This window comes from Pteropus alecto, unplaced genomic scaffold (genome assembly GCF_000325575.1).
Source record: "Pteropus alecto unplaced genomic scaffold, ASM32557v1 scaffold25, whole genome shotgun sequence".
Taxonomy (NCBI): domain Eukaryota; kingdom Metazoa; phylum Chordata; class Mammalia; order Chiroptera; family Pteropodidae; genus Pteropus; species Pteropus alecto.
The window spans coordinates 15,149,132-15,162,879 of NW_006441955.1; the positions used below are offsets into that span (position 1 = coordinate 15,149,132).

General features: G+C 37.5%; 1 protein-coding gene and 1 pseudogene across 2 annotated transcripts in view; one reads left to right on the plus strand and one right to left on the minus strand.

Moving 5' to 3' along the window:
* The window catches only part of LEPR (leptin receptor), a 159,187-nt gene that overhangs the window by 15,940 nt on the left and 129,499 nt on the right, over nt 1-13,748 (plus strand). The window lies entirely within an intron of this gene.
* LOC112485886 lies at nt 8,350-8,468 on the minus strand (annotated as a pseudogene).

Genomic DNA, 13,748 nt, shown 5'->3' on the forward strand with positions numbered 1-13,748 from the left:
ATATGTGTTTTCATATTGAAAATAATTGCTAATTCAGAAAAAAAAACCCTCATTGTTATTTTAAATTGAACATATATTTAAAAACTGATAATACTGAATTTTTTGTCATACTTTTTTTTTTCCTCGTGAATTGTCTGCATTTCTTTTAGGGCATTTGTCTTTTTTATTGATTTGAAAGTTTTTCACATACTAATATCCTAAGCTTTGTTTCTTGTATTTTGTAAATATCTATTTTTTTTTATCAGAAAATAGACTAGCCCAAGGTAGTCCTGTGATTTTTAACTTTATGTAATATTTCTACCTACAGAATTTTCTAAGTTTTCTGCAGCCCAATATGTTAATCCTGCCTCCCCAATCTGAATTTGCATATATTCTTAGAAAGATCTTCCCTCTTCCAAGAGAGGAAAAATGCATTCTCCTAGAGCATTTATAGGTTCATTAAAAATACATTTATCTTTAATTCATCGAGAATTTACCTTGGTATATGATATCAGGCAAGAGTACTTTTCCTGATATCTTTAGCCTGGCATCTTAACAAGTTAGTAAATTAGTTAAATAATTTGTATAATTTCAAAGACTACCTTTAACACGTAGTAAAAATTTATGTCCACCTAGTTTATTTTGGGATTTTAAAAAAATTTATAGATTCCTGAACTGGTACCACATTTTTTAAAATGTATGCCTTCATATGTTTTTAAGTTTGGTAGAATAGTCTGCACTGATTTTTCCTTTGTTTTTTCATTAAAAAATATGCCAACTAGCTTTGGCATTTTATAGTTTGAGAAATAAAAAAGTGTAAGTGAAACAGCTCAATCTAGGAAGTGAAGTTATGTGTGTCGATGTAAGAATCGTCCAAACCTGTAGAGAATTTTAATGAGTTTATTTGAGCCAAACTGACGACAATTGCCAGGAAGCAAAATCTCAGTGGATTAAGAAAATGCTCCAGAGAATGGCAGTTTTGCAGCTTATTTTATACATTAGAATCAAAGGAGGAAACATAAGGAGGGTTCATTGGTGGTAGATTAAGGGGACAGGAGAAAGCAAAGCAAGGAAATCTCTGGAATTAGATAAAAAGTAAAACGGAACACACATTTTTACATTGGTGGGTACAGAAGAGTTAATAACTAATATTTACAACACATAGAATTGGTGTGTAGGAGACAAGGTAACCATGAGGGGTTCTGTGGTCTCTTGCTCTGGTTTGGTGGGCTGTGCCCTGAGGGGTCTGGAAAATATAGATTACTCTGACATTCTAAGGGTAGGTTATCTTGCATGCAAAGAGACAATAAACAGGCTTACCTAAGGTAAAGACTGACCTTAGTCAAGAAAGCTACAGGCCCAGGATGTGACTACTGGCCATGACCTGCTTTTAGTTAGGGATTTTTATGTTCAGATCATCCTTTGTGGTTACTTTTGGTCTCTGAGTTTGTGGGGCTGGCCTTCCCTGAGCCTGTCGGGTTTAGTATGTGGCCCTTTTTTTTGGTCCACATGTGCTAGTTGGGACTCTGGCCAGGTTATGGTCGCTGACGAGAGGGTTGAGTTGGAGAGTAAGTAAAGTGGCTGTTATAGATGAGTGAGGCAGTAGCCACTGGTACCTAAATTTTGGTGACTGTTAACTTGACTAATTCAGGCAATGTCAGGAAATTTTTGTTTTCTCTTTTTCTAAATAGTTCTCTGAAATTATTCTCATGCAGATTAGAAACTGCTCACAACAGTCAGTTCTCATAGGCTTTTATTCTAAACCAAATCAGTCAGATTTTAAAATCCATTGTTTTTGAAAGGACTCAAGTGATTATCCAGGTGCTCAAAAGCTTTTAGAGAACTGTTGAATCTCATGTATTTCTGGGCAGCATTAGCAATAGAAGTGTTTCATTTCACATGTTTTGTCAGGTGAAATTGACTTTGGTTTGGATTTCTTTTTTTGGAGAGAGAAATATTTTAATCAGGTCAAATACAGCTAGCACATAGTAGGAACTGAATAGGAAATGGCAATTAAATTGATATGAGTTACTTAGGGAAGGGTTAGTATAGAAAGATTAAATAACTTTGGTGAAGAATAGGTTTATTTTGTTTAAAGAGATTAGATTGTGATCTATATTTTTATCTCTGCTTTTTAGTCCTTGGCAATTTAGTACTCTGTGGTGTCTTATTAAAGATGTCTTTAACTGATTTTCAAATTTGCCTCTTTCGACACAATGAGAAATTCTCAAGTTCTTCCTTTGCAGCTTGCTTGGGTGTGACACACCTCTAACCAACATGAAAATAAAGAGTGAGCTGATAACTGAATTAACATTAACTCACAGGTGGACCAGAATATTTATGTGCTTTGTTGTGCTATCTTAATATTTTAAAATGCATGTTCCTTTACCTTCATTCAGCACTTTTAAAAATGGAATGTTTGGGTTCATTCTTGATAAATTGTGAAAAGCTTCTTTTACAATTTCTTTTTTTCCCCCTCTCTACTTTTCTATTAAGATTAGCCTGTGAATGTATGTCTTTCTGAACAGTCAGAAAAGTGATTCTAGTGTCACAAGAATGAATCGTAGTCCAGAAATTTCAATACAACAACGATCTCATGTGATGTGTCAACCTGACTTACTGGCCGTGGTATACCAGTATATTTGGTTAAACATTATTCTGGGTGTGTCTATCAGGGGGGTTCTGTATATGATTAACATTCACATCAATAGACTGAGTAAAGTAGTTTGTCCTCCCCAGCGTGGGTGCCCTCATGCAGTTTGTCAGTGGACTGAATAGAACAGAAAGGGGTGGGTAAGGGAAAATTCTCTCTCTCTCCTCTCTCTTTCCCCCTAAGCTGGGATATTGGACTTCTCCTGCCTTCATAATTTCACTTGGACTGGAACTTACACCATCAGCCCTCCTGGTTCTCCGACTTTTGGCTCTTCTGCATTTCCAGTTTGCTAACTGCCAAGTTTTGGAACTTCTCAGCCTCAATATTCACATGAGCCAAATCCTTACAATAAATCTCTTTTCATATCTCTATCTTAATTTCTATCTCTATCCTTATCTCTAATCTCATCTATACCCTATTGGTTCTTTGGAGAACCAAGACTAATGATCTAATTTACTTATTTTTCTTATACCAACTTCTACTCTGTGCCTCCTACCTCATTGGACTGATGGGAAATTCAACTCCACTTTTCTTGGAGTTGAGACCTAAGGTCTGAGAGAACTCAGACCTTAAACCAATGAGTGAGTTTTTTGCCTCCCTTATCATTGATCCTTGCCCATCATGAGTCACTGCTGAGATACTCATGGCCTCCGATTACATGATCTCTTTAGGACCACTGGTTTCTGCACCTTTGAGGCCACCATTGGTACAAAGGTATCTGATGAGGCTTTAAACTGTAAGGCTTCTTTCCCTTTCTGGTCTTGCCACCTTCTCAGAGTGCTGCCAGGGAATAAGGCATGGTCATCATTGCTTATGGGATATTCAGATATATATCCCTGAACTGAATTAAATATTGTTAAGAAGTCAGTTCTCCCCAAACTGATCTATAGATTCAATACAATCCCAATCAAAAACCCAGAAAGATTTTTGGAAGAAATGAATATACTACCTGATTTCTAGACTTACTATAAGATTGTACATTAGTTCAGACAGTGTGATATTAGAGAAAGGACATTCATACAGATCAATGGAATAGCATCAAGGATTCAGAAACAGATCAATTGATTTTTTATTAAAAAACCATTCTAAGCTGAAGAGACATGGCAATGAACAGTACACATTCTTTGTTTTTAGGGAGCTTACCTTCAAATGGGCAAGACAAATAATTTTTTAAAGTAAAAAAAAAAGTGAGTAATAAAATTTGACAGTGGAGAATGCTATGAGGAAATAAATCAGGATAAAGGCATAGGGAATGACTTACAGAAAAGGCTACTTAAATAGGATAGAGATGATTATTGAGCAGAGATTTGAATAATGAGAAGGAACAAGCATGATGATGGGACTTACTTTTAGGGTGCAATTCTGATTTTTTTTTGTTTATTCATTTTTTCAATAAAGTTTTGTTGAGCACTTACTATGTGCCAGATATTCTAGAACCTGGTGATATAGCAGTGAATGAAATAGACAAAAAACCCTGCCCTAATACAGCTTATTTTTTTGTAGAGAAGCAAAGAATAAGCTACATAAATAAGTAAAATGTATGGTACATTAGTGGAAATGGTAAGGCAAGACAAAACAAAACAAAACAAAAAACGAAGGGATAGAGATAATGTATGTGAGTGTGGGTGCAGGTGTGGGCAAGTGATAGTGGTTTCCACTTAAGATACAGTGGCTAGGAGAGGCTTACTTAGAAGATGACGTTTGAAGGAAGTGAAGAATGACTCATGAAGTTATGGGGGTGGCAGTGGGGAGTAGAGGTTCCAAGAAGAGGAGTGAGCAGGTGGGAAGATCCTAAGCTGAAACATGCCTGATGGCTGACAAGGAGCACTCGGGGAAAGTGGAGGGAGGTAGTGTGTACAGGAGCTAGACAGATACTATGGGCCTTATTGTAATGACTTTGACTTTTAGCGATACAAAGGCATTAGAGGGATTTGAGCAGGAGTAGCGATATGACTTAGCTTTTAATGGGATTCATTTAATTGTGTTGTAATTAAAACTGTTTTTTAAAAAGAGGGAAAAACCACTTTGCTTTTCCAAATTAACTGTTTGTCTTTGAAAGAAGGAAAAAAGAGACCAACAAAGCACAGAAAACATAAACAAATGCATTTTGTTCAGGGACAGACTGAGGGTGAATCACAGACACAGAATCAGTTATGTCCAAAGTACTCAGGAAATGGCTTGGTCCCTAATTAATCATTCCATGTTGTTAAACTCTGTGGAGATAAATTTAGCTGGCAGTAGGTGGAATAAGATGAGTTCTCATGAAAACATGTTTTCAATGAAGTTGGTAAAGAAGCTGTGTAAAACCAAAATAACCCAAACTATGTCCTAATAGTGTTGTATTTGGTGCGCCACATCCCCAGCAGTTCCACTTGGTTTGTCTGTCCCTGAGGCGTGAAGACTGAGGATGTTAACATTTGTTTTAGCAGAAGGGGTGAAATAGCAAGGTAGGTGAGGGAAGGAGATAGTCCAGAAACATGCAGATGCTTGGGTGTTACCACCTCCTTGTGGCAATTCTGAGAAATGACTTTAATGTAATTTAGGCATACTTACTGTCAGGGCTCATACTTGGTTAAATTTAAACTAATAATAAAAGGAAAGTGATTTCTGAGGATTAGCCCTTGGACTACATTTATTTAATTTATTTAACAAGCAAGGGGGGAGTTGCTAATTTAATGGTTGGCAGTACAATTCTTCTGAGGAGAATGTTTTTTTTTGTTTATTTAAACTCAGAGGAGCCATTTGAACAGTAAGAGCTGGGCCCCAGGACAGGGGAAGGGGTTTAAAATGTTTTGCATAATAAAGCAAGAGAATTTTGCTTTGCTTCAGAATGAGGAAGGGGTGTGTGTGGTTGGGGTAGAGGGATACATCAGAGGAAGGGGAGTCCAGGGCAAGGAGAGAGAGAAATCCTGCCTAGAAGGGCTGAGGCCTGAGGCTAAACAGTGCCAATGAAACATTCCTTTGAGGATGACAGCCCAAGGACTCGAAAACAGGGATATCTAATAACATTTCAGTTGTTTGCTGGGTAGGGGTGAAATCCTCCCAGCTTCCCCACTGCCTCTTCCTCCCTTGTCCAGACTCTCATTCATGCCTTTAACACAGTGTTTATGACTCTGGAGTTCTGGTATATCCAGGGAGATGGGAGGGAGGGAGAGGGGAGATGAAGAAAAGGAGATTACATGTTGAAGTTAATGTAGGCTAAGGGAAAGGAGGAGAGCTGTGGTGTGAGTCACAGGGTAAAGATAATTCAGAGTACAATGGACAAAAAGGTGAGTGGAGGAAATATAAGGCATCCCAAATTCCTCAGAAATATTTGTTGGAGAGGATGCTGCTGTATGTGGGTTGAGACTTGAAGAAGTTCAGCACAGGCTTCCCAAAGATGTGCCACTTTGGTGTGTGAATTATTTTGAGCCGAAGGCATTGGAGACCCTGCAGACTCACAAGAAACGTTTACCTCTCCCTTGAAGAGTTTAAATTTGGGGCCTTGCCCATAATAAGAGTTATTATCAAAGATGACTTTTTATAACCTATCTAGAGAGCAAGACAAACATCAGTTACTGAATATCTGCTCTACTTATCATCCTGTGATTGACCTTTCTCCCTTCTGAAGCCCCAAGGCACCTTATGCCATCATTAGCTCAGAATGTCATATATACATCATTTTTTTTCCTTTCTGTCTCTGAATCTCTCAGCTATGCAAATGTCTGACTCTTTCATGCGTGAGGGGTTCCCATATGTACATATGTAATTAAGTTTGGTTATTTTCTCTATTAAGCTATCTCATGTAGATTTAATTATTAGACTAACTGAAAGAATATTGAAGGGTAAAGGAAAGTTTCTTCCTCCCTCACAGACTCAAGCTAAATTTGTTTTGTAACTATAAGATAGAAAGGTAATTCCCAAAATGTTGGAGGACTTTGGTTATATAAATGTATCATTAGCTAGAACTTTGCCACCTTCAAGGATTTGTGACTCTGAGTTGAAAGAAATTATTATGTGAAAAATATTGCTTAAAAATTTCATGAAATTCTTAGCAGCACTATTTATAAGAGCTCGAACCTGGAAAGAATCTAAATACTCATCAACAGTACAATGGATATGTAAATTGTGGAATTTTTATGTGACAGCAAGAAGATTGAATGATCTATAATCACATGCAAAAATCTGAATGAATCTCACAAACATAATGTAGAGTAAATGAGACCAGATCCAAATGGGTACATATAGAATGATTTCATTTGTAGGCAGCCAAAACCAGGCAAAATTAACCTATGCTACTTACTCTGAGGTTAAGATTATAGTAGGAGAGAGTCTTGAAATCCTCAAAAATATTCAGTTTCTTTTAAAAAATTGATTTATTTTTATTTTTTAATTACAGTTGACATTTAATATTATTTATATTAGTTTCAGGTATACAGCATAGTGGTTAGACATTTATATAATGTACAAAATGATCCCCCTGATTAGTCTAGTACCCCCCTGGCACGATCTATAGTTAGTTATTATATTATTATTGACTATGCTGTACTTCATATCCCTGTGACTGTTACATAATTACCAATTTGTACTCCTTAGTCCCTTCACCTTTTTCACCCAGTTCCCCAACCCCTCATTCATCTGGCAATCACCAGCTTGTTCTCTGTATCTGTGAGTCTGTTTCTATTTTTTTTTGTTTTTCATTTATTTTGTTCTGTTGATTATACATATAGGTGAGATCATATGGTATTTGTCTTTGACTTATTCACTTAGCATAATACTCTCTAGGCCAATCCATGTTGATGCAACAATAAGATTTCATTTTTTTTATAGCTGAGTAATATTTTGTTGTATATATGGACTACTTTTCCTTTAGCCTGTCATCATCTATTGATGGGCACCTAGGCTGCTTCCAAATCTTAGCTATTGTGAATAGCACTGCAGTGAAAATAGGAGTGCACATCTCTTTTTGAATTAGTGTTTTGGATTTCTTCAAATAAATACCCAGAAGTGGAATTGCTGGGTCATAGGTAGTTCTATTTCTAGTTTTTGAGGAACCTCCGAACTGTTATCCATACTGGCTGTGCCAATTTGCAATCCCACCAACAGTGCACAAGGGTTCTCTTTTCTCCAAATCTTCACCAACACTTGTTGTTTGTTGATTTATTGATGATAGCCATTCTGACAGGTGTGAGGAAATATCTCATTATGGTTTTAACTTGCATTTTTTTGATGATTACTGATGAGCATCTTTTCATATATTTCTTGGCCATCTGTATATCCTCTTTGGAAAACAGACCCTCTGCCCATTTTTTAATTGGATTATTTGTTTTTTTGATGTTGAGTTGTATGAGTTCTTTATAAATTTTGGATATTAACCCTTTATCAAATATATTATTAGTGAATATGTTCTCCCATTCTGTAGGTTGTCTTTTTGTTTTGTTGATAGTTTTCTTTGCTGTGCAAAACCTTTTTAGTTTGATATAATACCCTTTGTTTATTTTTTCTTTTGTTTCCTCTGCCCAAAGACATATATCAGAAGAAAATATTACTGAAAGCAGTCAGAGTTTACTGCCTGTGTTTTCTTCTAAGAGTTTTATGGTTTTGGGTGTTACATTTAACTGTTTAATCCATTTTGAGTTTATTCTTGTATATGGTATAAGAAACTGGTCCAGTTTCATTTTCTTTTGCATCTATCTGTCCAGTTTTCTCAACACATCACTTATTATTATTCTTTTTAATGCCTGCATCACCTGGTATTCCAAGGTGGTCTCCCATCCAAGTACTAACCAGGCCCGACACTGCTTAGCTTCCGAGATCAGACGAGATTGGGCACGTTCAGGGTGACATGGCCATAGACTCAACACACCACTTATTGAATAGACTGTCATTACCTCATTGTATATTCTTGCGTCTTTTGTCAGATTAAATGACCATATAGGTGTGAGTTTATTTCTGGGCTTTCTATTCTGTTTCATTGATCTATGTGTCTGTTTTTATTCCAGTACCTGCTGTTTTGATTACTATAGCCTTGTAGTATAGTTTGATATCAGGTAGTATGATACTTCCAACTTTGTTCTTCTTTCTCAAGATTGCTGTAGCTATTCGGGGTCTTTTGTGGCTTCATATAACTTTTAGGATTATTTGTTCTAGTTCTGTGAAAAATGCCGCTGAAATTTTGATAGGGATTGCATTGAATCCGTAGATTGCTTTAGTTAGTTTGGACATTTTAATGATATTCTTCCTATCTGTGAGCATGATATATACTTCCATTTATTTGTATTTTCTTCGGTTCCTTTCTTCAATGTCTTATAATTTTCTGAGTGCAGGTCTCTTACCTCCTTGGTTAATTTATTCCTAGGTATCTTTTTTCGATGCAATTATAAATGGGATTGCTTTCTTAATTTCTCTTTCTAGTAGTTTCTGATTGTTGTATAAAAATGCAACCAATTTATGGATATTAATTTTGTATCCTGTTATTGAATTCATTATCAGTTCCAATTTTTTTTTTTTTGGCAGAGTCTTTAGGGTTTTTTATATGTAGTATCATGTCATCTGCAAATAATGACAGTTTTACTTCTTTCCAGTTTGGATGCCTTTTATTTCTTTTACTTGTCTGATTGCTGTGGCTAAGACTTCCAATATTATGTTGATAAAAGTGGCGAAAGTGAAAATTCTTGTCTTCTTCCTGATCTTAAAGAAAATGGTTTTAGCTTTTCCCCATTGAGTGTGATGTTAGCCGTAGGTTTGTCATATATGACCTTTATCATGTTGAAGTATGTTCCCTCTATTCCCCTTTGTTGAAAGTTTTTATCATAACTGGGTGCTGGATTTTGTCAATCACTTTTTCTGCATCTATCGATATGATCATCTGATTTTTATCTTTCATTTTGTTTACGTGGTGTATCACAGTAATTGATTCGCAGATATTGAATCAACCTTGTATCTCAGGAATAAATCTCACTTGATCTTTTCAATGTATTGCTGAATTCGTTTTGCTAGTATTTTTTTGAGGATTTTTGCATGTATGTTAATCAGGGATATCAGCCTATACTTTTCTTTTCTTGTAATGTCTTTGGTTCTGGAAACAGGGTAATAGTGGCCTCATAAAACGAGCTTGGGAGCCTTCCCTCCTCTTGAATTTTTTCGAATAGTTTGAGAAGGATAGATGTTAGTTCTTCTTTGACTGTGATAAAATTCACCTATGAAGTCATTCAGTCCTAGACTTTTGTTTATTGGGAGTTTCTGATTACTAATTTGATTTTGTTTGTAGTAACTGGTCTGTTCAGATTTTCTGTTTCTTCTTAATTCAGTCTTGGAAAATTGTATGTTTCTAGAAATTTATCCATTTCTTCCAAATTGTCCAGTTTGTTGGCCAGTTATATAATTGTTCATAGTCCAGTTATATAATTGTCCAGTTATATAATTGTTCATAGTATATTCTTATAATCCTTTGTATTTCTACGGTGTCAGTTGTCACTTCTCTTCTTTCATTTATGATTTTATTTATTTGGATCCACTTTCTTTTTTTCTTGATGAATCCGGTCAAAGGTTGATCAATTTTATTTATCTTTTCAAAGAACCAGCTCTTAGTTTCATTGAACTTTTGTATTGTTTTCTTAGATTCTATTTCGTTCATTTCTGCTCTGATCTTCATTAATAATTTTCCTCCTATTCACTTTGGGCTTTGCTGTTCTTTTTCTAGTTTCTTTACGTATAAAGCTAGATTATTTATTTAAGATTTTTCTTGTTGCTTGAGGTAGGCTTGTATTGCTATGAATTTGTCTCTTAGAGCTGCTTGCACCCTGTCTCATAGATTTTAGGTCGTTGTGTTTTCATTTTCATTTGTCTCAAGGTATCTTTTGATTTTTTTCTTTATCTCATTGTTAACCCCTTCATTGTTTAGTAGCATGTTATTTACCCTCCATGTATTTGTGTATTTTCCATTTTTTTTCTTGTAATAGATTTCAAGTTTCAAACCATTGTAGTTGGAGCAGACGCTTGATGTGATTTTTATCTTCTTGTGGTTACTCTTGGAAAATGTTCCATGTACACTCAAAAAGAATGTATATTCTGCTGCTTTCGGGTGAAACATTCTAAAAATATCAATTAAATCCATCTGGTCTGGTGTGTCATTTAAGGCTGCTGTTTCCTTGTTGATTTTCTGTCTGGAAGATGTCCATTGGTGTCAATGACTGTATTACTGTCTATTTCTCCCTTTATGTCAGTCAGTATTTGCTTTATATATGTAGGTGCTCCTGTGTTTTGTGCATATACGTTTACTAGGGTTATGTCCTCTTGTTGGATTGATCCCTTTATCATTATGAAATTTTTTTTTTTGTCTCTTATCATAGCCTTTGTTTTAAAGTCTATTTTGTCTGATATTGCTACCCCAGCTTTTTTTCCATTTCCATTTGCATGAAATATCTTTTTCCATCCCTTTACTTTCAGTTTGTGTGTGTCTTTTGATCTGAAGTGGGTCTCTGGTAGGTAGCATGTGTATGTGTCTTGTTTTCTTATCCATTCAGCTATGTCTTTTGATTGAGCATTTAATTCATTTACATTTAAAGTGATTATTGATAGGTACCTAGTTATTGCCATTTCGTTATTCATGTTTATGCTTCTTTCCCTTCTTCTTCTTAAAGAAGTCCCTTTAACATTTCTTATAATACTGGCTTGTTGGTGATGAATAATTTAGCTTTTTCCTTTCAGGAAGCTCTTTTTTCACCTTCAATTTTAATTGATAGCCTTTCTGGGTAGAGTAGTCTTGCTTATAGTCTTCCTTTACATCACTTTGAGTATTTTGTGCCAATCTCCTCTGGCTGCAAAGTTTCTGCTGAGAAATCAGCTGACATTCTTATGGGAGCTTTCTTGTAAGTAACTAGCTGTCTTTCTCTTGCTACTTTTAGGATTCTCTCTTTGTCTTTAAGCTTTGGCATTTTAATTATGATGTGTCTTGGTGTGAGCCTGTTTGAGTCCTTTTGTTTGGGACTCTGTGCTTCTTGGATTTGCATGTCTATTTCTTTCTCCAGGTTAGGGAACTTTCCCGTCATTATTTCTTCAAATAGGTTCTTAATCCCTTGGTCTCTCTCTTCTCCATCTGATACTCCTATCATGTGAGAGTTGGTACATTTGATGTTGTCCTAGAGGTCCCTAAAATTACTTTTATTTAAAAAAAATTTTTTTTTCTTTTTGCTTTTCTGATTGGGTGTTTTATGCTATCTTGTCTTCCAAATCACTCATTTGATTCTCTACTTCATCTAATCTGCTGTTGGTTCCTTTTAGTATATTCCTCTTTTCAGTTATTGTATTCTTCATTTCTGATTAGTTCTTTTTTATGGTTTCTGTGTCCTTTTTTATGCTTACTATCTCTTCGTTGAAGTTCTTACTAAGTTACTTGAGCATCCTTATAACCAGTGTTTTGAACTCTGTATCTTGTATGTTGCTTGCCTCCTTTTTGTTCAGTCCTTTTCTCCTGTTCTTTCATTTGGGACATTTTTCTTTGTTTCCTTATTTTGGCTGCCTCTTGATGTTTGTTTCCATGTATTAGGTAGATCTGCTATGTCTCTCAGTCTTGACCAGGTGGCCTTAAGTAGTAGTCTCCCTGAGTACCTGCGCTGGGTGCTTCAGGAGTGTCCCCTCTGTGGTTTGTGTATCCTCCTGTTGTAGTTGAGCCTTGATTGCTGTTGGCAGTTGTGTATCCTCCTGTTGTAGTTGAGCCTTGATTGTGTTGGCACATCAGTGGGTGGGGCTGACCCTCAGGCCGACTGGCTGTGAGGATTGGCCATGACCATAGCAGACGAGTGAGATTTACTCAAGAGGGCTCTGGTGCCTGCTGAGACCACCCTTTGGATGTGCCACTTGTGGGGTTAACCAGGTGGTGCTGTGTTGTGGTCTGAAGCAGGCCTCTCTGTGTGTTGGTTCTGGGCCTCTTGGGAGGAGCTCCTGTGGAGGCCAAGGTCAGCTGTTGCCTATAACTGGCCTGGGGCTACTTGGGAGGTGCTATAAAGTGATCTGCAATTCGTTGCTGCCTGTGCTGAACCTGGAGACACATGGGAGCGACCATACTGCAAACTGAAGCTAGCTGTCACAGTACTGGGCCTGGGGCACCTCAGCAAAAGCTCAGGGCACTCCGAGGCCTGCCCTCACCTGTCTGCTGCTCATAAGGCTCAGCCGCTGAAAGAGCTTCAGGTGGTATGTAAGTTGGATGAGGTGGGGTCTCAGGGAGAGTCCAGGGTGGGACAAGTGATGTTCAACAGGTTAATGCAGATTTAGGCTTGGCACCAGTGCTGTGCTGGAGGCCATTCAGCAAAAGGCTCGGAGTGCATTGAGGCCAGCTGTTACCTGCCTGGGTACTGCAGACCCCTGAGAGTTGTCCAAGAAAAACTGCAGTGTGGGCTGGGGCCAGCTGCCAGCCACCGGAGGTGCCTCCAGAAGCACATGTGTGAGGCTGGCTGCTGAAAGAGCCTTCTGCAGTGCACAAGTTAGGTAGGGGGAGGTTCTAGGGGAGTCGCCATGGTGGAGTAAGAGGATTTCCTCAGGCCAATGCCCATTCATTTTACCCGTGTGGGAGAGGGCTCAACATTGGAAAGATGGCGCCTGCCTGAGGCTGCATGGAAGGAGGGTTCAACACAGGGATAATGGTGGCTGTCCCTCTAACCCTTGCCCTGAAGCCACACAACTCAGTCTCTCCCTGTATGTCTCTGGTGCCTTCTGAGTCACTGTCCTTCCACCAGAGCCCAAGGTGAGAACCTATGAGTGAGTCTGTGCATGGGCTTTTTAGGAGGATGCTTGGGTTTCTAGCAGCCTTCTGTCTCATCCGGAGACTTGTAATCTCTGCTGATTTTCACAGCCAGATGTTGTGGGTACTTCTCTTCCTGGCACCAGTGCTTCAGGATGGAAAGCTAGGTGTGGGGCTGGGGCCCCTTTCTCCTCAGCGATGAACTTCGCAGCCGAGATATCCCTCCTGATTCTCAACTGGATTCTCATACATGGATGTGGGGCCAGCCTATTTCGTGTCTTGTCCCTCCTACCAGTCTTGACATGGGTTCTTCTTTTATATCCTTAGTTATAAGACTCCTGTTCAACTAGTCTTCAGATGGTTCTCTAGGTTAATTGTTCTATAATTTAGTTGTAATTT